Raw genomic sequence first — 27908 nt, 5'->3', positions numbered from 1 at the left:
GAGGGACACATGGCTGGGCAACGGCATGACCTCCAGGGGACATACGATCCACACAATGTGCTGGACTTTCACTAGAACAGGGAATGTAAATGGGAGAGAGAAGTTACAATCGACCAGGGCAGGCGAGTTTGGAGAAAGAGTCTAGAGTAACCCAGTTATTCAACTTACAGTTATTGAACGTGTTTTATGAATAAAACATTATTCCAGGCAAGGCCAAAAAAATGAAATAACCTGAATTAGGACAATGGTGTTGAAACAGGAAAGAAAAGAGGTAGAAATCTGAGACCTTAAAAAAGAAGCTGGTAAGACTTAACAAGTCGGTGGAGAGAGGGAGAGGAAAGAGGCCAAACAGGACAACTTGGTCGGTGTCTGGGCAACCTTGTGAGCGGTTCTACTGGCAACTGAGATATGGAGCACAGGCTAAAAATTGGATTTGAGTTGTTCTTTTTGGGGTCTGTTCAGTGGAGAGGCCCAGCAACTCCCTGAAGATGGGGATGGAGGCCAAGTTGGTCTTCCCCATTCCTGGTGGACCAAGAATGTAGACCTTACATGCAGATGGAAGTAACTACAACCTACACATATGATTTGGGATGTCCCTGGTCCTGTTCCCTAACCCAGTTAGATGTCTGAAATGCAAATATTAGCACTTCATGCCTTTGGCTTAAAATGAATGCCCTCTAAGCTTTTGCGCCTGTGTGTCTCCTGCCGTGCGGGACCTGGGATGACCGGTCTGTCACCATTAGCCTGAAGACAGTCCCGAGCATGTATATGTCCCTATTACTGTTGCCCGCAGACCTAAGAATGTGGCCAAGAAAGACTGGAAATAGAATAACCTTTCAATCCGATACAATGCAGTGAGAGTCAGACAGACTTGTAGAGCTTGGAGACAGAACATTCCTGCAATTTCTCATCGGCTTTATAGGCTCCTTTCCTGCTTTAGAACTTTTATTTCTTTATTAATAACTTGATTGTTGAAGTCTCAGGAAATTCCAAGCTTATTTGTCCCCTCAAAATGAAAGGAACTCATTAGATGGAATCCTGAGTCCATTAAGATTGAATGGTGCATCTTCATTAAACGATGATCTACATCGTAAAACTGATAAATAAAAATGGAAGCACTCTGTTGAAAGGAAATACATAAAAGAATATTTCAGGGCTATCTAAATCACGTAAGAGAATATTGTAAGAAAACCCAGAGAGAGAAAAAACAAGAGACTGTAAAAGGTATTGACCAGAACAAAGCAGGACTAAATACCTGCAAGCCAGTTAAGTGGAGCGACTCAGTTTTTGGTAGACAGTGGAGGCCAGAGGGCATTCAGAGCTGTGGACAAACACTTAATTTGGGCATCCTGGGAGAGCAAGGGCTCCCACTGTGCTGGCCTGTCCTGCAGCTCCCATGAGGCCTTTTTTGGGGTGCGGATTATAATAGAGATTTCGAGAGCCCCTCCTAACCCAAAGCCATGGGTTTTACAAATAGTCCCAAGTGAACCAAAACCATGTTCACTTCAACCTGTTCCAAAAAGTTCAAGAAAACCATCATATGTCAAGAACCATGTCATATTTTCCATATAATTCTGTTTAAAATCATCAAAAAGTGGGGAAAACTGCAAGTAGTGATTCTTAGTGTTTTTCATAGTTATACGGTAGCATGGAGCCTGAAACCTTCCCCCAATCTCTCAACCAGGCTGGCTTTTATGTAGTTCATTTAGTTATATAAACATAAAGAAGAGCCAAGAAAGAGTTTGGAAATCACTGGCCTAAAGGACTGGTCTGCCTGAAGGATTAGATGCTGGATAGAAATAATATACCAAAAAGGACATGAAAAACGCTCAGTGGTCATATGCCCCTGAAGAAGGGATTATTAGTAATGTGCTAGAGAGTCAACACACTCAGACCAGCTCACGAGAAGGAATTGTGCACATCTCTTCCCAAGTCTGCATTCAGTGACTTTGTGTTAGTGGCTTGGAATGGGCTGTGGTAGGGGTATTTGCACCACAGAATTTGGCAAATGCTCCAAATCAAGGGTCTTTTCTCCGCCTCCCGCCCTGCCCTCAGAGAGCCAGTTATTAAATATCTATTAGCATACCACTGGAACTTAATCCAAACTAATTTGGCCAGCAAAACAGCCAAAGCCCTGTGAGGCCCTGATCACTGGCCTTCTGGGCATGGCCAAGTTAGGGACTATGTGGAAGTTTGTAGACTCTGGAAAGAGTGTCCTGGACAGACACACCTTTGTTATGTAGTCATAGACGTGGCCATGACAAGGGATCTCTGAGTCGCTATGGGAAGAGTCATGGAGTAGGTGCGGCTCAGACATAGAGTACTTTTCTCATTTCACCAAGACTCCAGGTAAAGAAAAAAGTTGAAAGATCCAGAAATCTGGGACTCCAAAGGTCTAGTTTGAAGGGCATGCTAACAGCTAGCCTCTGCTTCTGCCGGAGTCCAAAGAAAGATAAGCTTCAACCACACATTCCTTAGGCATCACAAGGACATTTTCTAGAGCAAGGATCTAGAAGTGCTGAGTGGGTGAGCGACGTGGCAGAAGCTTTCTGAGAGGCGCTGGATGGATACCATCTGTCTGAGGTGCCTTTAGCGTCCTTCTGGCTAAAGCAAAGTCTGGGAAATCTCTTCTGCTCCCATCCTGGGATCTCAGACTTCTCTGGAAAAATGTGTTATTAAGCCTGAAGTGGCTTCCAGTAGGCGGAGGAAGAGCAAAGGCTGTCAAATGCAGAAGCAGCCCTGGGAGACCAATGGAAGGATGTTTCATTCGACATGGAGAAAGGGTCGGTTTGTGTGTATGGGCACGGGGCAAGCCTGTCTTTGCCTGAAAAGCCCTCTGAGCCATCAGCTCAGGCGACCGACATTCCCGGCACTGGGGGGCCCTGGAATGTGCCTCCTATGTGTACCAGGTGCCCAGCAATTGTGTGTCATTGCCATTGGGCAACCACGCACGACAGTGCAGGCAACAGCGATTGTGCACCGCAATCCTGCAAACCCAAGTTCAAAGGCCTGGTCTTCCCCGGGAAGACTGAGTACAGGCACATTTTTTTTTTTTTCCTGGAAGGCAGCACGTTTCCCTGATGGCTTAATCTGCAAGAGTAAAATTTGCGTCCTCAAGAAAACACCGACTTAATTATTCAGGAAAATGCGAAGGCTGCTTTAGGAGCTGACGATCAAAATATTTAACCAGAATGCTATGGGCACTACTGACGAAGTAGCACAAATACTTTCCCTGCCGGGTTCCTGGAGACCCCTTTTGTGGCAGCCTAAACCACTTTGATGCTGGATTGTGGGGAGGGCTAGAAGGTCCTGGGACTGAAGTGTGGATGACTAGGCAGAAGAGGGCCCTCTGGGAGCTTAGAGAAATGCCAGCCACCATAGAAACACTGCGATGCTTTAACCACCGGCCAAGCTGCACCTGTGCATCCTGGCTGGGGAGAGCTGCCCATCCAGGGCTACCTGGGCCAAGGAGGGAGAGTCACTTCTGGCTGTGTTTCCGTCTGTGTAGTTGGTAAGCAAGGACCTGGCCTTGCAAGCTTTGAGTTGAAGAACAGGGGTCTGGGATTTTTATTTCTTAAACACATGTTAGACTTCAAGATGGTTCTTTATTTTCTATATCTATGTTAATCTATTCCATTTTTAAGAGCACCCTTGATGTCACTTGGATGACGTTTATTTATGTTCTCCAAACTTGCTACGGCAGGAGTACTTTTAATCATAATAGGGATTCACGCTCAAGGTTCTATATTTAGCAACTATCTGAGAAGGATCTGAGTCTGCATTTAGCCCTAAATAACTACAAATAAGGGAAGGGCAGCAGCAGCCTTTCAAAAGCCTCTGTAGAAGTGCGGTGCCAGGGACGCTGAGGCCGGCAGGGAGCCCTAGGTGTGCAGGGCTGCTCTAAGTGAGCAGGAAACCCAGAGGGTAGCTGATTAAAGAAACAAAGTTGCATACTCCAGAGCACTTTCGCCTTCTTGGAGATGGTTTGTAAGGAAACATTTCAGTGTATTTATCTGTCTGCCCAACCCCATTTAGCGGAAAATGATTGCTCTTTGCTTCTTGTTACCATGCTCAGATGATACTATGGCAACCAGGCTGCATAAAAGGAAAGGGGGGGAGGTGGACGCTGCTTAGCAACTTGAAGATGTTTAAAAGGCAAGTACTCATTTTAACAGCAACAGTTTTAAAAATGTCAGTTTTCAGGAGAGAAAAGAAGAGAACATTAGGGAAAGCAAATGAAATGCCACAGTAGAGGAATTAAACAAAAAGAGATGGGGGGACGGTGGGGAGAAGGGGAGGGAGAAAGAAACATCTGCATGGCACGTTTTCGAAGCTCTTTCATGTATATCGTCACAGAAATCACAGGAGGTCGGCAGGGTCTCTGTTCGCCAGTGGGGAAACTGAGGCTCACAGGGGGCCAGTGGCATCCGCAGAGCCAGCCAGCTAGTCAGGGGCCAGGTTGGACCAGATTCCCAATTCCACACTCTTTATGGCACCGTTCTTAAAACAAAGTGATCAGTAATTAGGAGTGGGTTGGAGGGGCAGAGAGGGGTGGTGGGGAGAGAGGAAGAGGCAGACGGGAGGGGAGAAGCTGACTTAGGAAGAAACCGTCTGAGCGGGAAAAGCAGGCCTCAAAGTAGAGGACTATGTTGTTTTGATCAGATCATGTAACCAAAGATGGTTCAAGCCCCTAGACCCTTCTTCATGAACAAATACCACATTTCCTAGCTCCCCGGCTACCCTGGCTGCCCACCCTCTGAAACAAAACGCTAGACGGCTTAAAAACCAGAGCTCAGACGTGGAGTGGCGGTGGTGGCCAGCTTGACCCAACTCCCAGTCCGGACAACAACGTCCACAGGGAGCAGACGTCATATGTTGGGCTACCGAGCATTCTCTGAGGCAGAGCCTGATAGAGTGGACTTCTGTACATTGCACACTTGCCTTAACCATCCTAGTGTCTGAGAGATGTCACTCAAGTCAGATAGAAGGCCCATATTAGGACCAATCTGTTCTAAGTTAGCGGAAGTTTTGGCTTTGTTTTGGGTGCTCTGTAGGGTGCATAGCAGGAGGAGCACATGGATAAAAACCAGTTGTTGTCTGTTTCCTGATCTTCAGTCTTCCTCTTACTCCTCCACCCCACCAGCACTTGCGCAGCACCTACTATGCCCAAAGCGCCTTGTGCAGCCGCTGTGCTCTTGCACCCTCTGCTACCTGCAGAGAGAGGACCCGCAGCGCCCGGTGCCTGCCTGCCTGCCTCCCAGGTGCGGCCACTGTTTCCTTCCTGTTTAATAACCGAGGGCTGAGAAGACAAGTGCAGCTTTGGGCTCCCGTGGTCACAGTCGAGTGGTGCGGTGCGCTTGCTCTTCCCTGCAGTGTTTGCCCTCGCTCCTAATCGCCTGGGCGCAGAGGCAGCGAGACACAGTAAACAGGCCACTGTCTCCTGCGCCCGTGGCCTAGGGTGTTTATGAGGCTCCTTACCGAGCCGTGGCCCCCAGCCTTAGTGCCAGAGGGCCAGGGGTTGGAAGGGCAGGGACCTGGGGGGGCAGGTATTGCTCATGACGCAATAAACAAGACACGGGTCAGCTTTGGGCTCTGGCCCTCAATTTGCCATCGGTTCCCCCAGCCAGCCTTTCCTGACCCCTGTCCCCACTCACACCATGTGCTCCAGGCAGAATAATTTTCTTAAGAGCCCCAAACACACCCCTTTACACTGTCCCTCAATTCACCAAGAGGTGTTCCCGTCCTGCGGCCGCTCCTTCCCTCTCGCTCTACCCCGATGGTAGTTCTGACTGACATTTGCACAGTGTTTTCAAATGTACCATTAAAAAAATTTTTTTTTTAAATTTTCTTTTAAAGAGGTTTTTTTTTATTACCATTTAGTAATGAAAAATTACCCTTCTATCCCCGCCCCTCAGCACACTGTTGTCCACAAATCATTTTCAATGATCTCACTGCATTAAAAACAGAACAGTTCTAGTTGTTCCGAGAGCAACACCCCCATTTTATAGTTTATGAGAATCTGGGAGAAAGAGTTCAGCGAGGCTCAGCTTCCACTCACCCGGTGACTAGCGGGGAGCTAGTGCGCTTTGGGATAAGGTCCAACTCCAAATCCCTCGTCTTTAAGGATTTAGACCCTCCTTCTCTTGCGCCTTACAATAATTAAACCTAAATCTTCCCTTTAGAGCAAAGCAAAACAAATACACGCTCCCTTTCAAACCATTGGCCTTCCAAATATTTGCCCGCGGCCACTGGCCGCCCTCCAGGGCTCTGCTGCGCCCAGAGTCCGCTCGGCAGTTTTTGGAGCTGAGCTTTCTGTCCGTCCAGCCCTGCTGGGTAGGGGCCCGGGATTCCGGCTCCTGACAAGCCCTGCTTCCTCCTGAATCCGTTGCTCCGAGGCGAAGAAAAAAACCAAAACTGTCTATCATTTTCAAAATCAAAATAAAGACTTGCCATATTCTTTTTTGTTCCCCGATTCCTCTGCATTTGTCGAAGTGCCTAACTTCTTATGATGCATTTAATAAATATATTTGGGCAGAGGACTTCATCCTAGGCCCATCCCTCGTTTAGGAAGAGCTTTTGCTTCTTATACATTTCTAAACATACATGGGTAACAGTCGTCTCCTCTGAACTGGGAATGGCTGTGATACTGCATGTTAGGTGCCCAGCCCCGAGCCTGGTGCAGGGGAGGGAGATGCTCAATCAGTGTAATGATTACCCCCTCCCATCAAACCGAACCAAAGAAAGGGAAAAATTAAAAAAAAAATCTGGGTACAATCAATTGCCAAAACGCTGTTTACACACTGCAATGAGACAGGAAAAATGCTTCCACTGAAAAGCCTACGCTGCAAGGAGCCGCTTAAACCCTTTCCGCAGGGGGACCCAATGGCTCACTGTCAGCAACCGCGCCGCCAAGGAGCCCGTGCTTTGCTGCCCCCTGCTGGACGGAACGCCCACCCCGCGCCAGCCTGTCTGGCCACAGGGCTACAGCTCCCAGGGGACCCGTGTCCTGGCCCAGCAGGTTATGCAACACCAGGCTGCAACCAGAGCTCGTTTCAGAAAAGGAAATCACTGACTCTGTGGCGCTTCGGTGAAACCTGTGCTAAGGGCAAGAAAATGGTGACAATGGCTTCCCAAAGCAGAAGGCACGGAACAAAGTAGATAAATTTACCATGGGCTGGAACTCTAAACAGCGTGGGGGGGGGGGGGGGGGGCGGGGCGCAGGGGGAGGGACCATTCCTGTTTGTAGGCGAGGAACCTGAGGCTTAGGGGAGATTGGGCACATTACGAGGGAACATAACTAGGGAGAGATGCAGCCAGGTTTTGAACTGGAGCTTTTCTGACTTCGAGATCCCAGGTTTCCACACCTGGGTCTGCCATGAATGAGTGGGGATCTGGACCAAAGAGTTGTGCTGGGTCTTGATGCTCTTTCCTTTCTTTTTTTAAAAAAAGACTTTATTTTTTTTAGAGAGGAGAAGGGAGAGAGAAAGAGAGGGAGAGAAACAGCCGTCCGTTGCCTCTCTAACCCGTAACGGGACCACGTGTCCTGACCAAGAATCAAACCAGCAACCGTCTGCTTTGTGGAAAGACACCCACCCAACTGAGCCACACGGGCCAGGGTGGCGTTAGTTTCAGAATGAGGGGTTGGCTGAGGTGCGCTTTGAGTTCCCTTTCAGCTCTCACTTTGGAGTACAAGCCTTTGTTACTAAGTTGCTCTTGTCACAAAGAAGTGGGCCGTGAGGTCATCTCCTGCAGGGGGACCATCCAGCAAAGCTGCCGGGAGAAATCTGCACACGCAGCCTGCACAGACCCTGGCACCCAGGCCCCGCCCCAGTCTGCAGAGGCCGCCTGTGTCTCTAAGTCAGCCTTTGAGCTTTTAAAGTCTATCGATGAAATATACCAAAGAGCCAGTCTTGCCCTCCCAAGGTGCACAGTTAATGCTTCAGAGAAAGGAATCACAAGCTGAGCTGGTCTCTCCCAAGCCCCTAAGAGCCCAGAGGAGGTGACCATTTTTGTTTTCCATGGGGAGAGTTCCTGCAGCCCCACCAAAATGAGACAGGCAAAGCGCTTTATTGACGGATGATCAACATACAAAAAGCTGCACATATTTGATGTCTACAACTTGATATCTTTGGCGGTAAATGTACACCTGTGAAGCCATCATCACAATCAATGCCATAAACTTATCTATCACCTCCAAAAGTTTCCTCTTGCCCTTGTGTGTTTTGTTTGTTCTGTCATGTTTTGCCGTTTACCATTCGCCAGGGACTTCGGGCATCCTTGCTCTCTGTCTGACCCAGTCCTCAGGCGGTTTTAGTCTGGTTCTTTGCTGGTGTGAGGAGGGTGGGCATTGCAGTCTGGTCTAGTTTAGATACTGACTTGAAACATTCTTGTTGTTCATTGGACTCCTCCGCTCATAAAATATGTTACAATATCTCTTTTTCCACTTGGGTTTATGAAGCATCTCTGCTTCTCAGACAGGGTCATGGAAATTTTCAAAATCCAAAAACACACAAACTGGAAGACACCTTAGAGATTCTAGGGTCCCATTATTCCATTTTATGGATGACAACCTGAGCTCTTTGTCCAAATGACGGTAGTTCTCCGGAAACAATAAAAAGCAATGGACCTAGTATTTTTTTCTCAGACTCTGGATGGTATCTTTCATACATTTGCAGGGAGGCATGAAGAATGCTGACTTACAGAATCAGGGCAGCCGCTAAAAGTTAACAGTCAGCCTGATTATGATACACGCCAGCTAAGAAAGTTAGGTTCAGAGTCAGAAATATGTGAGGGCCTTCTCCAGAGCTCCCCCTCTGAACATGGCGCCTGGAGGGCTACGTGAGTCTTGTGAAAACCTTCTACCTCTCATTATCTAAGAAGGTTCCCCCCTGAACTGACGATAAGATGCCAATCAGACGCTGATCAAACCACCTCGGCCACAGGCAGCCAAGTTGTAGTCAGAGCCAGTATCTGGTGGCGCTTCCAGACGGGGAGCACATGCCACGCATAGCTGAGTGTATGATAAACAATGAGGGGCTGCTGACAGATGGCGAGGCTGTCAGGACAAGGCTCCCAGCCGCTCCGGGGTCACAGGGGGACCCCGGGAGGCCCAGCTGTGTGCCCTGGACGTGGCCATCCCAGCTGGGAGAAAACCCTTACCCCTAGTCCCTGAGAAAACAAACAAAAAAAAAATCCATCATTTCATTCTAGCTGTTTGTGTCTTGGTTGGGTGTTTTTTTCGTTCCACCCACTAATTCCCTTGTTAACATGGCACTTGTGTGGCTTGTCTTTTATTTCCTGCATCCTGAGCAGTAAAGAAAATACACAGGAATTCTCAGCACCCCAGCATGTTTGGAAGTGAGGGGGTGGGGCATGGGATTCTGGAAGCCCCGAGATGAACTTGGTCCATATTCCGGGAGCATATTTAGAACTTGGCATTTTTATTTTGTAGGGGGGGGTGCGGTGAGGAGGAAGAAATGACACTGATATATAATGGAATAGTAAGTAAATTTGCATGGATTTTTAAGATAACGTTCAAGATTTTTACAGAAATTCCTTGTTTGCAGCTGATTGCTTCCAGCTATTGACCCCTGACCCTTGAGGGTCCACATATGAAAAATATAAGATTCGACATTTCATTTCATCTAAAATTTTTCCCCTAGTAATATTACTATTACTGCTGTCACTAATACTTCTACTCCTACTACTTGCTACAATTACTGTTACTACCACTGCTTCTTTTACTATTACTACTACCAATAATACTAATAACATGCGCTCGCCTCTTTCTTTCTTTTTTTTTAAGTTGGAGAAACCCCAGGACTCTGGGGAGATACTATTGCTGCTATGCTCAGCAGAGCCTGAAAATATGGTGCCTCCTTTGACTTTACATCTCAAAACTCCTCAGGGTCAGAAGTAATAATGGCTAGAAATAATTAGTAGTACAGGCCAACCTGCCAACATAGTGGCCATCGGTATGTCCCAGGCCAGTGTTTCTGTGACACACTGGCATGAATGGATGTGGCTGCTGGTGGCCAGCAGAGTGGAGGCGGCGCTCTGCCTCCACTCTGCTGGCGTTGGACTGAAGGGACCACGGCCACATGTGTAACCCATCTGTGACACACCATAGGAGCTCGGCTTATGGCAGCAAGCAATTGTAGCAGTTTTTCAGTTATGAAAATAAAAGACTTCTCTTTGGGCTGATGAATCACAGATGTGAAAGAGCTTTTATTGTGAGACAGTGATCACATGGAAGGAAGTCTATTGGTTTCTCCTCTGGGTTCTAGGATGCCACTTGCTGGTGTTCCCAAAAGCTTTGAGGCTCAGTCTGCTCTTAATTGGGAAATAATGCTATTCCTTCATTCATTCATTCACTCGCTCACTCATTCATTCAACAAGTATGTATCTCATGCTGCGCGCCCCGCTCCGTGCTGAGCAGACAATGATAAACAACGGCAGCCATGCCCCCTGCCCCTGACCGTGGCACTTTCCATCTAGACAGGGACACGAGTAAGCAAGCAGCATGACAGAAGAAACAGAGAGCGATACGTGGCACTTGAAAGCAGATTCTGGGCCTGACTTTGGGAGTTAGAAAAGGCTTCCAGGAAATGCAGTGTCTATGCCGAGAGCAGACAGAACTAGTCAGGTGAGGGTAGTGGAGGAAGTTTGCAGACAAAGGTGGCAGGAGCTGGAGGCCCCTGGGAGATGCCAGAGGGCAGATTAGGAAGATGCTGAAGGATGGGAAGACTGAAGTTCTGCTTCAGGGCTGGGGCTGAAATCTACGTCACCAGCAACAGCCCAGCCCAGGGGAGCAAGGCCAACCCCACGTTAGTCTCCATCCTCCTCACTGTTTTTGGCTCGATAGATCAGGCCCCCTCTCAATATCACTTAATTTAATTCAGGATTCTCCTATAGGTACACCCGCCGTTGCTGAGATAGGAGACTGTGTGTGAATAGACAGAAGGCGGCTGGGGACTGAGCTCCTGTTGGCCATTTCCGTCCCTGCTGAGCGGAAGCCTTGGCCTGGAGGTCCTCGTGCAGGCCAGGCCAAGGAGGGGGAGGGTGCCAGGGATCTAAGCTCAGGAAAAGCAAAGCACAGGGACAGGGCTACACGGCTACTCTTTTTGCTTTCTGAAATGCATTTCTAGGTCTTTGTAGTTGGAAACTTTTATCACAATGTGTAGAAGCAGAAAACAAACAGTTCAAGTATGCAGAAGTTCTTTAAAATGTTACCAAAGCATTCCCCTCCAAAAGAGTTTGGGCCTAAATATTTTTAGGTAAATTCCCTCAGATCCTTAATGATGCAATTCCTGTTTTTTGTAAACTTTTCTTGGAGAAAGAAAATACGACCCAATTCATTTTATGAAACCAGAACAATCTTTTCAAAACTCCTGAAAGATTTCTCTTTCTCACACTTCCCATCCTTCCCTCCCTCTGTTCTTTCTCCCTCCTGTCTTTCTCACATAAATATAACTACTGACCAAAATCAAATAATAGATCAAACATTTCTACCAAAGTCTCACCAAAAATACTAGTAAATTAAAATTAAAAATGTAGTAAAATAATATTTTTACTACTACCAAAAATATCATAATGGTTTAAGATGAGAAAACCAAATAGTATAACACATTATGTTAATAAGCCATGTAAAATATGAAAAGCAAAAAAATTTCTATGCAATAGCAACAGACTTAGAAAATGAAGTTAAAATAATTTAACAAATTTAGACAGCAAAAATACTAAGAATCTAAGAAAAATATGCCAAAATAAAGATCATTAAGGAAAAAATTATGAAAACAGAATTGAAAGCAGGGGGAAGTCAATTCAATATTCAAAAGATTTCGACTATTCTGAGAAATCAAGATGGCAGAGAAGTGAATGGAAGTCTCACTAACCTCCTCCCAGGACCAATCTGGAATTACAACTAAATTGTGGAGAAATCACCTGGAACAAACAACTAAACAATAGTGAAAGAGGAGCCTTATAACCTCAGACAGACAGGAGAATCAGCTTTAGCACAACCTAACTGGTAAAGAGGGCGGTAGAGACTCAAGAAGGTGGGCAGGGCGCCCATGGGCAGCAGCACCATAAGGATATTGAAACAGCCAGTTGGATCCCCCTGAAGAAGAGTGGAGTCTAAATCATAAGCAGGGATCTCAGCCTACAGCACCAGAGCTCAGAAAGGACACAGATAACAGCCAGCTTGCGAAAAGCATCAGCGTTGCTCTCTGCCAGAGGTGGCTGGAGATGCAAAGAGCCGTTTCAAGGGCCAATGCATAAATTTTTATTTGCAATCACTTACCCTGGTCTCCAGCAAAGGCAGGGGCAGAGTGGGCTAGAGACTCCTGAGGAGAAACTGGGGAAGGAGGCTTTGGGGAGAGAATGGAGAGAGTGGCTGGCAGGATCCCGGTGCTGACTCATCCTCCATGCGGCAGCAGCCATCTTGCTCAAGCAGACCACTCCCCTGAGTGGCAACAGTATGAGAGGAAACAATAGCCCCGCCTCCAGGAGGGACTCTGCCCTGCCCTGTGGTGCCTAAGCCTGACTGCTGAGTGCAGAGTGACTAGATTAACAACTGAAGGAGACAGCCACAGACAGTAGATTCCTGGAAGTCTCGAACAGTCTGCTTAAGGTCAGACAGGGTCAACATTTGACATCATCAGAGGCAGATCCAGGAAGAAAAAACAGCAGTCTCTTCCCTTAGAAGTTCACACCACAAAGTCAGGAAATCAAGACAGATCAATTTAAGAAGCAGGAGCAAAAAAGAAGAGTCTCACAAATAAAGGGGAGACAAAGAAACACCTCCCAAATGAAGAGTAAGGAGGAACCCCCAGGAAGAGAACCACATGAAATAGAGGCAAGCAAACTATCAGATATTGAGTTCAGAACAATCGTTCTAAGGAAGCTCAATGAACTCAGTGAGCTCAGAGGGAATTACAAAAAACTACAGGGAAACTAGGAGGAACTTACTGCAAACTGTATCAGCATGAAAAAGGGCATAGAAACTATCAATTAGAGACAAGAGGAAATGTAGAATACAGTTTCCAATTTCTGAATGGAAGAGCTTAGTAGAAGGAATGAAAAACAGGCTAGATGAAGCAGAGGATCAAATCAACAAGCTGGAGGATAAGATTCAAAAAAGCTCCCAGAAAGAGCAAGAAAATGAAAAAAGACTCAAAAAGAATGAAGAGGCATTTAGGGAAATGCAGGACAACCTGAAACGTAATAATATCCATATAATAAGGATACCAGGAGAAGAAGAGGAGCAAGGGATAAAAAGATTTCAATTACTTCCATTTTGGTCTATGATTCGATGCCTTTCCAACCAAATCACAAACAGAATTTTTTTTTTTAAATTGAACTTGATAATCTGATTCAAAAATATATGTGGAAATAAGAGTTGAGACAATCCAAGGCAACCAAAAAAGAAAAAAAGGAAGATTTGCCCTCTGAAGTACAGGGCTGATTATGAAGCTGTAACACCAGGATGATGCAGTATGGGTGTGCAAGCAGACACAATGGTCCACAGAGCAGGGCACTTGCCAAGAGGACATCCAGCTCCAGTGGACCTGAAACCAGCCCAAGGAGAACAGGCCACGTGCCTGCTGAAGCATCAACTTCTGGGAGGAAGGGGTATCTTTTTCCAACAGACATGCTTAGAGGAAGGAATTTCCTGTTTGCTCATGGACTTATCCAAATAGGATGCCTTTGACAATCTGAATGAGGGGGCACGCTTTTCCAATTTGCCCAAAGCTATCCCTTCGAAATTGATCAGTGGAGAAAAAATGGACATTCCAATAAATGACACTGGGCAATTGGTCATCCATATGAAAAAATGGAATTGGTTTCCATATCACATGTCATTCATAGAAATCACTTCAAGGTTGTTTAATGACTTATAAATAAAAGGCAGAATTTTAAAACTTCTAGAAGAAAATATAGGCTACTTAGCCCTTTGAGAGAGTATAATTTCTTAAAATGGGCAATAAAAGCTCAAAATATAAACAAAACATGGGTAAAATGGACTACATTAGAATTAGGAGATACTGTTTATCAAAAAATTGCACACAGTAAACAGATAAATCACTAACTGGTATACACACGCATACAAACATATATGTAACTGGAGAAAGAATCTGTATCCAGAATATACAAAAAATATGCATGACTCAATAAGAAAAACCATAAAATGGACAAAAGTTTTTGACCAAAGGGGAACTGTAAATATCCAATCATGATATGAAAAGATTTCAAGCTTTCTAATAATCATGGAAATGCACATGAAAACCACAATGAACTATTTTTCCATACTATCAAGTGGGCAAATAGTAAAATGTCTATAATTTCAAGTGTCATTGTGGATGGTGAGCAGACAGGAGTTCCAGGGTACAAACACCTGGGAAAGAATTTGGCATGATCTAGACATTTGGAGACACTTACCTCCTAAAATCCAGGGTTTTCACCTCACACATGAGAAGTAAGAAATTCTCTTGGACACTTATACCAAGGAACACATAAAAACAGTCCTAGATGCCTTATCTGTATTAGGTGACACAGGAAAAAACCACAATCAACAGAAGAAAGAATAAATAAAAGTAATATATTGTTACAGTAGAGAATTAAACAGCAATAAAATGAATTAGACTTACAAACATAGATGAATCTTAAAACCTAATGTTGATTTAACATACCAAAATGTTTATATATATATATATATATATAAAATATATATATACACACACACTATTTGATTTCATTTATATATAGTCAAACAAAATTAGGCAAACCTAAAGGATGATACCACTTAGATGATAATACTATACAGAAAAGCAAAATAATTCAATCTTCTTTATAACCTTTTTAAAAAAATTATTAATAGGTCCTAGATGAGCATTTATTAACTGCATAAGAGAAAAGTGTTTTGATGGACATTCCTCAAAAGGTTTCAATAGTAAGAGGCCTTGGGACTTGCACAGCTCCAATCCTGAGGGGCCCCTTTTCCGCTCCCACCCTGGAATCCATACCAAGACCTCTTTACTCTCCCTGAACTTCATTTCTCTGGCCGCTGGTGAGGCTTTGGGATGTAGGGACTTCAGGGTTACTTAACTGAGACAGCGTGAGAAGTGGCAAGAGTGAAGTCACCCGTTGCCCTGATTTGGGGAAGGGAGAAGGTATGGGCAAGGACATCCTTCCGGGCACAGACACAGTGATACACTGAGAGGTTAAGTTCAGGATGGATCCAAAATGCTTTCTGAGGTCCATACAGTTGAATTACAAGCGAATACATTTAAAATGGGGAGACTACATGTTCTTCCAAGAGTCCTTTCCATTCTTCTGATTACATCAGACTCTGTTTTGCATATCAAAAGTTGGCCCTGTTGCTTTTGAGGCAGGAAGTCTAGGATGCTTAAACTAATATTGCTCTGCAGCTTAACAGTTTGAGCCTTCACTCACCACTGATACAAACGTACATCACCACATAATGAAAGTTTCATTATATATAAAACTGGAATGCTCTATCTATCCTTATCCTATATCTTTGGTCTTCATACAGTTTTTGAGTGTTTTTAAAGTATTTAAATAAGCTTATTTTTAGGTATTTTAAGCACATCTTAAGGAATTCTTTCGATTAAAAAATTTTTTTTTATTATTACAGAAGTTAGAATTAAAGAAATTAGTGCACAGAGATTAATGGCTTTCAAGTGGAAGTGATTTTGCTCTGCAGGGGATATTTGGCAATGTCTGGAGACAATTTCGGGGTCCCAGCTGGGGACAGGGTGCTACTGGCAGTTAGTAGGTGGAGGCTTGGGATGTTGCTGAACATCCTGCAATGCACAAAACAGCTTCTCACAGCAAACAACATTCCAGTGCCACTTGTCAGGTGGGCAGAGGTTGAGAGTTCCTGGTGTAAGTAAAGTGAAGATAAGGCTGATTGGGATCCATGCCTTTTTCTTTGTTTTGAAAATTAAAGCCTTTGACTTGGACAATGCATGGCTCCTTCCTAGACAATAGTCATTTTGTTTTTTGTTGTTGTAGTTAGTCAAGTGGGTCAGGGCTATTTATGTTTCTCAGCAGTCAAAATATCTCATTATTTAACTAACAGAATGCTCTACTTGAGAATATTTTCCCTACAGTACTTCACATGTTGGCTTAGGTTGGTAGCCGCGTTTAGCTGCATTAACTCTCCCCAGTCACAGAGCTAAAGGCGTTTCATTCTATACCACTGATGTCATCTTATGCAAAGATGGAGTGCGTATCGATGTCAAAGTGATTAGAATTTCACTTTCTCCTTCAAAATGTAAATGCTTCCATTTTGTGAAGAATCAAGTCGTGTTAATTTTGGGTAACGAATGAAAAAAATTCTAATTGAAAATAACCCGAAACCCATGTTCATGTCGGTTCTCAGCCTAAAAGTGCTCTAATCAGAGATCACAGCAGCTCCAGAAAGGCAGCTGCACGCTATGTGGCCTAAAAATCAATTCTTTTATTTTAACTGACTCTTTCGGGAGGCCTGGCTGAAGAGTCACCTGAGTCCCAATGAGTCGGATCCTGCAGATCATGGCGAATGGCGCCAGAATGACGTCAAGGCATTGTTTCGCTGAGCAGCCTCCATCTTGAGACTATGGCTGGGCAGTCATTACGAAACAAGTTATATAAAAGAGTCACCGGACAGCTTTTTCAAACAATGCAGATTTCCAGGCATTGTGTTCAGAACTCAGACTAGTAAATCCAGGATGGGAGCCTAGAGTATCTAACAGACACGCCTAGGCAATCTGAAGCAGATCGAGAAAGCCTGGTTTAGAACAGCATGCTAGCATTACGCTTCCTTGCTTGCCCTTCTGTAAGTTATTAAAGGCATTTCTCTTTCCTGCCTGTCCCGTAGAGCAGCGATTTTCAACCTTTTCCACCTCCTGGCACACATAAACTAATTAACTAAAATTCTGCGGCACACCAAAAAATATATTTGTTGTTGATCTGACAAAAAAAAAAAAAAAAAAACTAGGTAGATGCCCTCGCTGGCGTGGCTCAGGGGATGGAATGCTGGTCTGTGAACCAGAGGATGCCTTTGATTCCCCGTGTAGGGCACATGCCTGGGCTATGTGCCAGGTCCCCAGCAGGGGGCGCGCGAAATGCAACCACCCATTGATGGTTCTCCCCCTCTTTCTCTAAATAAATAAATAAATAGATAGATAAATAGATAAAATCTTAATAAATAAATAAATAAAATCTTTAAAAAAACCCAGCTAGGATTTTTAAAAATAAATAAATAAGTAAGTAAATAAAATCTTTATAAAAAACCCCAGCTAGGTAGAATTTTGATTGCTTTACAAAACAAGAATAATAATAGTAGTAATTACCTACGCTTTTTGCCCCGAAGTGACTTTTTAAAAAATCAGGTGCCTATACTTCTATAGTAGGATTTCTGGATCAAGAATTAGCCAATCAGATGCAACCTTATTATGCGACATCACCAATAAGATACAACTCTATTATATGACCTGTATATTTATTGCCCAAGACTGGGCAAGACTGAATGGCTATTGTTGTGTTGGCTGTTGTCATTTTTTTATCTGACAATCAAAGGGAAAAGAGGTCAGTGCCCCTGACTAAACAGCCAGGTATTGCATGTTTTAAAAATTATTGCAGCACACGGGTTGAAAATCACTGCTGTAGAGCCAAGATAATGATTGATTTAAAAGAAGTAACCTTGATTAACCACTGCTGTGGAAACGTTTCGCCTCAGTGTGGCCTATTTTGCCAAGGCAAAATAAAATTAGATGTTATGTGTGAAAATGCTTTACAAATTGTAGAGAAAAAAGCCTATTTTCATGCACTCAGCAAATGCTGCCTCTCGCACAACAAGGTGCTTAAGTGGCATGACTCAGCAGAGAAAAGCTACAGAATAGCAAGATGTGACTGCATTGTTCTCTCTCATTTAGAGCTTAGAAAACAAAGAAGGGTCACTAGACACACTGATAATATTCAACAGGATGAAAGGAGCCCCAGTTCAAAGAAGCTCTGAACCCCGGCAATCCATCAAAGCAGGTCATCATTTTGAAGATGACTCAGCAGGAATACATAACTCTGCTAAGAGTACCTCGGCAGATTTTCTTCAGGAAGACTCACACTTTTGGATTTAGAATCTTCTAGAAGGCTTGGGTGCCTGGCCTGGCCCTTCACTATTTTCCATTCCACTCGAAACCTTACTATATGCCTGACCTCTATCAAGATACTTAAAGTCTCCAGAATTCCTTCTTCTTCTTCTTTTTTTTTTTTGTGGAGAAGGAATTGTGTTTACCTCATATGGTCACTGTGGGGCTAAAAAAAAAAATAATGTGTGATAAGAAACATCTACACAATAAAGCACTTTCCCTCTCCGCCTTTTTTTTTTTTTTTTCAGCATCCAAACTATTTTAATAACAAGGTAGGACCTGGGGTTAGTTTGTGCAGCCCAGCCTCTTGCCCAGCCCTTGATCACACACAGGGTTTGGTGCAGCTGCGAGGGGCTCCTGGGGCCTTGCCGAAATGCCTGTGCACCTCTGGACCCTCCGAGGACCAGAGAGCGAGACGGCGCCACAGCCATCAAGGGAGTTCAGGGCCAACTGGTTAACGGTGAGGATTTTGGCTCCAGCCTTGAGGATGCGGCTCCCTGGCGCACCTGCTCACACGAAGCACACACACCTTCAGCTTAGGTACCTCCTGGACATGCATGTCACCAGTTATAGTCCCTACAGCTGTAGCTGGTTTGCCCTCCCTGCCAGGAAGCTTCATCTTCTGCATCATCCCAGAAAGGGACAGAGGATGCTGTTGGTGCGACCCACGATCAACCTCTTCAGCACACGTTGCTTAAGGTTGAGTTGGTTCTTCTGGCCAGAAACCTCTACAGCTTGACCAGCAGCCTGAGACAGGCGTCCTAGCTCTTGGGCTCCCTGGTGCTGAACCTTTCAGTCTTCACTGTGCCCGATACATACTCCCATGACAGTGCCTTCTCTTCCTCCCCTCTGCTTGACACCTATCCCCCTATAAGTTAAGGCAGCACCCAAAAAGACTGGGATGCCAAGTGGGACCTAAAGTTCAATTGTTATTATATACCAAAGCAGCTGACTGTGATGGAAGTTGGACCAGTGGGTGCTGACTCTATGTAGTGATAAAAGTCTAAATGTCGGTATTATCATACTCATTTGTCTGGCTCATACGTGTGAGTCCTTCTGCCCTACCCTCCAACACACTCCTGCAGACACTGATTGGTTCATTGGTTGATTCAGTCTCATTTTCCCCAGCAAAGGTAGCTCCCTTTCTACAGCGGTGTTTATCGTCCTTCTGAAGTCTTGCTTGATTCCCGTCTACGCCATCTTTCAGCTGCATTGAGAGGTTGCTGCGTCCGAAAACTTGTCAAGGAAAACCTGTGCAGGGCTCACCGCTGTCTGCCGCCACCCAATCCGCGGGTGCCTGTGGCTGCCCTGGAGGCAGCAGCTTTCACAGGTGCTGTAAGTCCCATTTTTCTCACTTAAGTGTGTCCTTTTTCGGTGAAGGGGAGTTGGCATGAAGAGTAGCACAAAGCAAGAAATGGGGTAGACAAAGGTTTCCACGGATGCCTTGTCTTTGCCATTGATGCCAGTGATTCCCACTGGGAGTCAGAACTCTAGCATTTATTTATGACTACCTACAGACACCGTTTTACACCAACAGAAAAAGCGAGTCTCTGGCTTCTACGCACACCTCTTTTTTAAACCATTTGTGATGCTACCCAGCTTCACTCAACGTAATCCTCTGACATTCCCTTAAATGCCACTTAAAAAGCCAAGTTCACCTGCAGAGAATTAACACTGATACTCTTTGAATAAATTAAAGGAATGTGCCACAGGCTCTCAAAGAAATTCTTAAAATGGAGCACCAGAAAAATCTGAAAATTAGACTATGTGCGTAGTCTTCAAGTTAATTGCTTTGAAGTGCAGCATTTATGTGGAAGGTATATTTGATCTCCTTGCATAAAAGAATCAGTCACATACATAGAAGTATTTCTTCAAAGGCACATCGACGATTCTGTTTTTTGAGCAGGACATAGGCTAGGGACTGTTTTAGGTGAATTCAGAATTGAGAATTCAACATGGCTTCTTTCTTCCACGGGAGTAAGGACGTTTAATGCTGGATAGTGCTGATTATGAATGCCATTTCCAGGGAACAAGCGTGTTCACTGTTGGATGGTGACTACTATGAGTGCCAAGGAACTGAAAGAAGGGAAAGAGTGGGCCCTAGAGGGGCAAGGAAAGCTTCAAGAAGAAGACCGAGACAGGCCTCGAGAGAACGCCTGAGTTGATGTTAACGAAGGAATGGAAAGAGACAACCCCCAAAACCATGGTGATGGGGGCTGGGGAGTGGGCCCACCTGGCTGGTGTGGCATGTGCATACTGGGGAGAGAGAGAAATAAAGGTCGAGTTGGGTCAAATGCTAGAACGCCTTCGAAGGTGGGGAGAGGAGCTGAGCATTTAATACCTTAAGGAAGGAGAAATCATTAAAGACTTTGGATTGGAGCAGGAGACAGGTCACAATGCAAGAAATGTTTTAGGAAAATTAAATGAAAAAATTACATTAGCGGTTTAGAGCTGAGAGTAGAGGATATTATTTTAATAATCAAGCAATGGGAAGCTTATGTTAGATATATTTTCCTCAGAATTTTGGTAACATTTTTCTCTATTATTTATTTGCCACTATGTACAACCTGTGTGATGTTCATCTTTTTTTTGGCCCTTTAGGAGATCCCATACCTCCTTCATTGAGTACATATTGGGATCATATTGTATACTTATACTTTTTAATGCACTGATATGCTCCTAAAATTGTTTCCTCACAGCTGGAAAACAAGAAAAGTAAGTAAAATTATTTGTGTGACTACAGGAGAAGAATTTTTTAAAATCTTGATAAGAGATAGAAAAGCTAGAGGAGATAGGTATCTCCCAACTTTCTAACCAAGGAGGTTCAAATAATAGTAGCGTTCTTAGAAAACAGTTGTAGGGAACATTGATGAGTTAAGCTTTAGCTGTGTTGATATCCAAGTAAAAATATCACGTCACCTTTTGGAAACAAAGAGTATAGTTGAGAGGCCATCCATACTTGTACTTACCACTGATGGCTGTCTCTTCTTACAACAGTATCCTATTAGGACATTATTGATTACCTACCTATTCCCTTCAAACTAATGTTTTATCTTTGTAAATATGGTGAATGCAGGATCCATGTCTACTTTATCTTTATAGATAAGTACTATTTTATTTTCCCTAACATGCTTCAGCATCATGCATTGCACAGGTAGGTTGCCAATCCACATTTGTTATATCAATGAGCAGACTGACAAATGTTTATCAGGGTTTCTCAACCTAAGAAGTATTAACATTTTGTGTTAGATCATTCTTTGTTGTGGGGGCTGCCTTGGGCACCGTAGGATGTTTAGCGTCATCTGTGGTCCCTACAGACTAGATGTTAGTAATATCTTCACTGTGCAAGTTGTGAGAGCTAAAAAGTCTTTAGACATTGTCGAATGTTGTCCCCTCAGGAACAACAGTGGCCTGGTTGGGGAGCCACTGGTTTAGATAGATGCTGGATTGGAGATATTAGTTCAAGAGTCATTTGATGCTTAGGTCTCAATAAGAAAGGCAACCTAGGGAAGGAGTAGTGAGTGGCTAAGAACAGAGCTCTGAGTAATGGGTATGAAATTAGGGTGGAATAGGGCAGCTGGCATGGGAGCTTCCAAATGAATTGCTAATTCCATGATACGCAGCGTCAGCCAACACTCTCCAGTAGAAATATGTAAGCCACAAACCTAAATTAAAATTTCCTAGTAGTCCTACTTAAAACAGTTAAAACAAACAAATGAAATTAATTTTAATAGTGTATTTTATTTAATTTTATGTATCCAAAATATTATCATCTCAATATGTAATTAATTTATAAAAATATTAATATTAAAATATGACCTATTTTACTTCCTTTGTAGGAAGTCTTTGAGGTCAGATGTGTGTTTTCCACTTAAAGCAGGTCTCAGTTCGATTATGCCCTTCAGAGGCTCTATAATCACATGGCTGGGGCTACCATATTGGATGGAAGAGGATAATTCAGTCAAGTTAAATAAATATTTTATTGTCCCTGTAATTTACATTATTATCTTTTTCATAAAGAGAGCTACAAGGGCTAGTGGCACATCGGAAAGCTTTATAAGTGTACATTATACTTTATAAACAGCAGGTGTCAGGTTTTTGGCATAGAGCCCCGTGAATTCTGATGAACGCATTGAGTTTCATAATCATCACAGTTGGACACCGCTTTCACTGCCGAAATCTCCTTGTACTGCTCTTTTGTAGTCAAATTTCTCCCTACCCCTACTTCCAATTTTTTTTTCTTTTTTCCTCAGGAGTAGGAGTCTCTCCTTTTACCAAAAAATAAATACAGACAAGGGAAAAAATTATACGTATGCGAAAGAGAAACACAGAAGGAAAGATACAGCCCTGACTCGGGAAGCGTATCCTTTTCCAAAGCTCATGTGCCATGAGCTCTACTTTACTTGAAGTTCCACGAGCCCACTCAGAGAGGGGGCCATGGGTTTTCTCTTCCCCCACGTTCATCTGTCATCCCTCTGCAGGTTACAGGAATAGGAAGGCCTCTCCCAGAATACTCTGTGTGACAGATGGCAGAATTACACCAGGAGAGACCCAGAAGAGGGATGCAGGCAAGCGCTCCACAGCTGAGACCCTTCTCATGGCAATGAAACAGGGGAAGAAACAAGGAACCCAACACCTGTGGGATAGACCTTGCATGTCCATTTCTGGGTTCTCAATGGTCTCTCTCTTTTCATGGCCTCTTTTCTTCACTAAGGAGAGACACTTAAGGAAAAAATAGCCCTTTAGTGCATGTGCAACTCCTGTCGTGGACAGGCCCAGACCGTGCTCTCGTCAAAGTGTCGACGACCTGGGTTGTGCCAAACACCATGAGGGCAGGTGTCCTCGGGCCAACTGACAGCAGTGGCTCTGGCTTTGCCGTGCCTCTCAGCACTTCCATTCTGTTCAGAGCCTGAGAAGCAGATGGGAAGAGGCACGTGGAAGCACCTCCCGCACATATATGTCACTCTTGGCTCCCAGGTGGGGAAGGGGAAGGTGGCCTGTGTACTTGATGTTTTTCCAGGAACACATACCTCCTGTGTTCTCCTTAGAATCATGTTCCAGAAATAGAGTGCTGCAAGTCATTTGCACACCCACAGACACACACAGACATGTAATACACGCAGGCAAGCACAGTACCCGTGGTTCTCATTATTGAACATTTGTCTTTGCCATTTGCAGTCATAACAGTGCAATTCGGGTCCTTAAGGTGTCTAGTCTTGGACATCTCTTTCATATTCTCCACACTTTATATATTTCTCCTGATACTTCTTTTTATTATCCACTCTCCCTCACATAAACGAAGTTTTGAAAACAAATCAAGAGATGGCAAGAACATAAAAGAAGGCACTGACCTAAATGCATTGGTTGGCCAAGTGCTTTTAGTAAACCTATGTTGTAAAATGAAAGTTGAAAGCAATTCTATCAGAACCAGAAAATCCCTTTCAGCTCATATTTTAACCTCATATCTCATACCTCCCATAGTCTCTCAGCAACATGCTGACACTGGAACACATGGGGACCGTCTCAAACATTGCATGTCTGCAATGGATAGCTACCAACTAGTTTACCCAAGTCATTTCAAGTTTACCATGCCATTCAACAAAATCAAGTATCTTCATCCACATGCACTTTGAAAGGGGCATTGTCCTGTGTACACTGGTACTTTCTAGGCAAAGGAGAGAAAAAGGGGTAGTGACAGAGGCACTGCTATGTGTTCACACATTTCTCACTCGTTTCTTCTTGGGCATGTGGGGAAGCCGCCTTTTCCCAATCTTCCCTGCCAATGGATCCTGGCTAAGGAGATGTGGCCTGGAAGTCTTCTGTGCCCCTTCCAGGCCTAACCCCTAAAACCGCCCATTGAAACTACTGTACACACTCATCTATGGGCAACCAAATATAAGACACCCCGTGAGACTGTGACGCCACTCAATGGAAGGAACCTGGGCCTCTGCTTGGGCAGAGCTTCTACCTCCTATCCTCAACTGCAATGGGCCATCAGGTGAGTAAGAAAGAAGACTGGGAGTCACTGAGCTCCTGGAGTTGTTTGTAAGAACAGTTTTCATTTTCTAATCAACACAGGTACCAGCCACCTGACTCTCAACTTTTCTCATGTCTGGTCTCAGGTTGGGTTAATAATACCAGATGCTCCTTCAATTGGACGCATCGGTGAAGGATGAATCTTTGGGGATCAGAGCTTGTCTAATGACCCTGTCCAGTGTTACTACTGTTCAATTTACTGCTGTCTTTATCGTTCAATTTTCATTTGCCTGGATGGCTCTACAATGGCAGTCATTAGCAACAAGTTGGGTCTCCTAACATCTCTGGGGCAACACGGCAGTTTCTGGCTTGTTAGAGTATGAGGGGTGCTAGGCTGGTAAGCATTTAACATGTTATTGTGTGTGTGTGTGTGTGTGTGTGTGTGTGTACAACAATGTTACTCTATTATTAATTTTATTAATATTAAGAATACTTAGCACATAATTTACAAATAATAAAGTGTACAATAGCCAATGGATTCTCACAGAATGCTTTCATAGATTTTTGCCAAACTCTTGTATCCATGGGCAACCTGCTATTGCAATTCAACCACGATTTGACAAAGTTGCATCTCAATCTGTTAATTCTTTTCCTAAAACATTTGTTGTCATTAAATCTGATATATAGTCTATTGTTAAACTCTTTCTCAGCCTCGAACAAGTTATATTCATCAAAAGAAAGTTTTTTCAACCTCAGCATTACACACATGGGAAGTTTACTCATTTGTCAATTACACTAGCAATTTTTGCTGAACTAGGTAATAGTTTTTGGATCCTGGAAGAATATTTTTATCATTTTTCATGGTCGTCACATGTAATGGCTACATACATGATATCCTTTTATGTTGAAGCTGTATTTAATATTCTTCTCTATCAGTTTCTTCAGTCTAGATCAAAGGTTGTCAAACATTTTGTATAAAGGGCCAGTTAGTAAATGTTTTAGGGTTTGTGAGTCAGATGGCCTTTCTCATCCCAACTCAACTCCACCACTGAACAAAAGCAGCTATAGACAACACATAAATAAATGGGCGTGACAGTTTTCAAGTAAAACTTTACAAAAACAGACCATTGGCTGAAAATTGGTCCCCTGGCTGTGTTTGCCAAACCCTGTCTAGCTAATCAATAAAACAATGAATCAAGCCTTGATATGTCTAATTGGCTAATTTGTTCGGTATAAATCAAAACAAATGAATTCCCACCATGGTCAATTTCAGGCTGTTATGTGATGTCACTGGATGCAGAGTTGGGAGGAGACGTGCACTAGCAGAGCATCGTGTGACACTTGTATCACAAAGACACAACAGAAATGCCCTGGCTGGTGTGGTTCACTTGGTTACCAAGGGCTTGTCAGTTTGATTCCCTGTCAGGGCACATGCCTGGGATGTGAGCTTGATCCCTGGTCCAGGTGTGTGTGATCCCCAGTCTGGGCATGTGTGGGAGGGAGGCAACTGATCAATGTTTCTCTCTCACATGGATGCTTTTCTCTCTTTCTTCCTTTCTCTCTAAAAGCAATGAAAAAATGTCATCATGTGAAGATTAAAAAATACAATAGAAATAACTGCAGACCATAGATAATACTAAAGTGTAATAAATAATTAGGAATACAGAAGTGACACCTTTGTTTTTAATGTAATGGAATGTAAGACTATATAATTTAATTTTAATAATGGCTGCATTTAACAACTTGCTCACAAAAGTCCTGAAAACGTGTAACACAACACTGAATCCTACAGTTCCCCTTCTCCGTGGCTGCTGTATTAAAGTAGGGGGATATCTCTCATGGATTTATTTTTCTCCTGAGGCACCATTAGAGTCGTTGGGAGGTAAATGTTATTGAATCAGTTATCTTGCTCAAAAGATAACTGTCAACACTTAAGACTCAAAGCACTCATCAGTTCTTACTCACACGTTCAAAATTATTCCAGCTTCATTGTATACCATAAACCAAAAACGTGTTCAATATTTTCCTTACATGTAATCTCACTTCAAGTTATCTTTACTTAAGGCTAGTTACGATAGATTACAATATTATGTAAAAGTCCTATGCCCAGCCTTTCTCCCTTTTAAAACATCTACCTCAAGGGGAGAAATTTAAAAACGCAAATGTAAACATTCTTCAGCAAAAGAGATCCTCACATAGAAAGTAAGTGCAAGAGGCAATATGATTTAATTGAAAAGGACTCGAACTGTAGAATCAGAAAAATGTGGGATCAATCCCTGCTTTGATACATGCTTGTATGATGTAAGGTACATTTTCTACCTTTTTAAGTCTCATTCTCTCATTTTGTGAATTAAGATGAATCAAGAGGTTGTTATGAAGCTCAAATGTGAAAAAAGAATATGTGAAATACCATAATGTTCAGCTTTTATAAAGCATTCAGTAACAATTATTATTTTTATTCACTGAAACTTTTCTATTACCCCATTAATTTTACTGATCATAAAGTTGTTAACTAAAATACTTTAAATGCCAATGGCTATTCATACTTTTCATGGTTCAATGCTTGGGTTGGGGGCTGTGTACTTCACATATGAAAAATACTACAGTAATTAATAAATAATGGCACAAGAATAAACTGTTTTGTGTACTTATAACTGTAAACCTACTTTTGTCCCACCCTGTACACATACACATACATTCAATTTATCCTCTTCATTTTCATTATGCATTGGATACCAGCAATTGTGCTGAATAATCAACATTTTTCAGGTCTACAAGATTGACTTGTCAGTTGCCAATTACTCATGTGGTAAACTGAGCTTCTTTTGTTTTTAAACTACAGACAATAAGCCCCAAAATGGCATTCTTCCTCTTGAAAATAGTCTAGTAGCCTACCATCTCATGCATTTGTCCAACGCACTTGGTAAAGCCATGTAAGGTGACTCGTCCCAGCTGAACCGATGTACTCAGTTTCAAGTTAGCTTCCGCTTTTCTGTTTTGTCTCACAGATGGGTAATATCAAATTTGGCCGTGGTATTGAGATTAGAGCGTCTATTGCCTCTTACACTTCTTAGGAGTATCCTAGGCTATCTCTACAAATGTTTGAACAATTCTTTGGAAGATTTCTCTTTCTAACTTCACTACGCATTTGAGAGCTCTAACCCAGTAGCACGTACGGAACATGCAGTCATCGTTGGTGTTGTCAAGGACAGTTGTCTTTCCCAATAGTCTTTTTGCCTCCAATGGTCATTTTATCTCCTATAGCTTCTAACAATGATGGTACAGCCACATTAAAATTTGATTCATTGTTGCACTTTTAATCTTCCCAAATTCCCACTGAAATGACCAAAAATATACGGGTGATCCTTGACTTTTAATACAATCATCTGGTTTTATTATTTTATGACTCAGACACCCATCCTGTGAGCAAAACTAATTTTTCAACTATTTAAAGAGTTTCTGATTTTTGTTTCTTTATAAACTTCAGAAAGTAATTATTTTCTAAAGTATTTGAAGAAAGCTCTCAACTACACACAAAATGGGGTCTGATAAGTAAAAATTCTAAACATTGTAATGAGGTATGCCTACTTTACAAAGTTCAATGTCATCATGATAATAGATAAACTTGATACATTTCATGAAAGTATTTTCTTCATCATACTTAGCATACAGAGTTGAAAAATAACTGTGCTTATTTGCTATGATTTCTTCTCACAGGCTAAATAAAACAGTCACTAGGCCCAATATTGGTCAAAGAGCTTCTTAAAGGCAAAAATAAGT

General features: G+C 43.2%; 1 pseudogene; it reads right to left on the bottom strand.

Moving 5' to 3' along the window:
• Positions 1 to 18408: 18408 nt before the first annotated feature.
• On the bottom strand, positions 18409 to 18977 carry LOC129081182 (60S ribosomal protein L18-like; annotated as a pseudogene).
• Positions 18978 to 27908: the final 8931 nt, after the last annotated feature.

Source organism: Pteronotus mesoamericanus, unplaced genomic scaffold, assembly GCF_021234165.1.
Source record: "Pteronotus mesoamericanus isolate MK-2021 breed Mesoamerican mustached bat unplaced genomic scaffold, CSHL_Meso_final contig_94, whole genome shotgun sequence".
NCBI lineage: Eukaryota > Metazoa > Chordata > Mammalia > Chiroptera > Mormoopidae > Pteronotus > Pteronotus mesoamericanus.
This window is presented reverse-complemented; position numbering and strand designations above follow the sequence as displayed.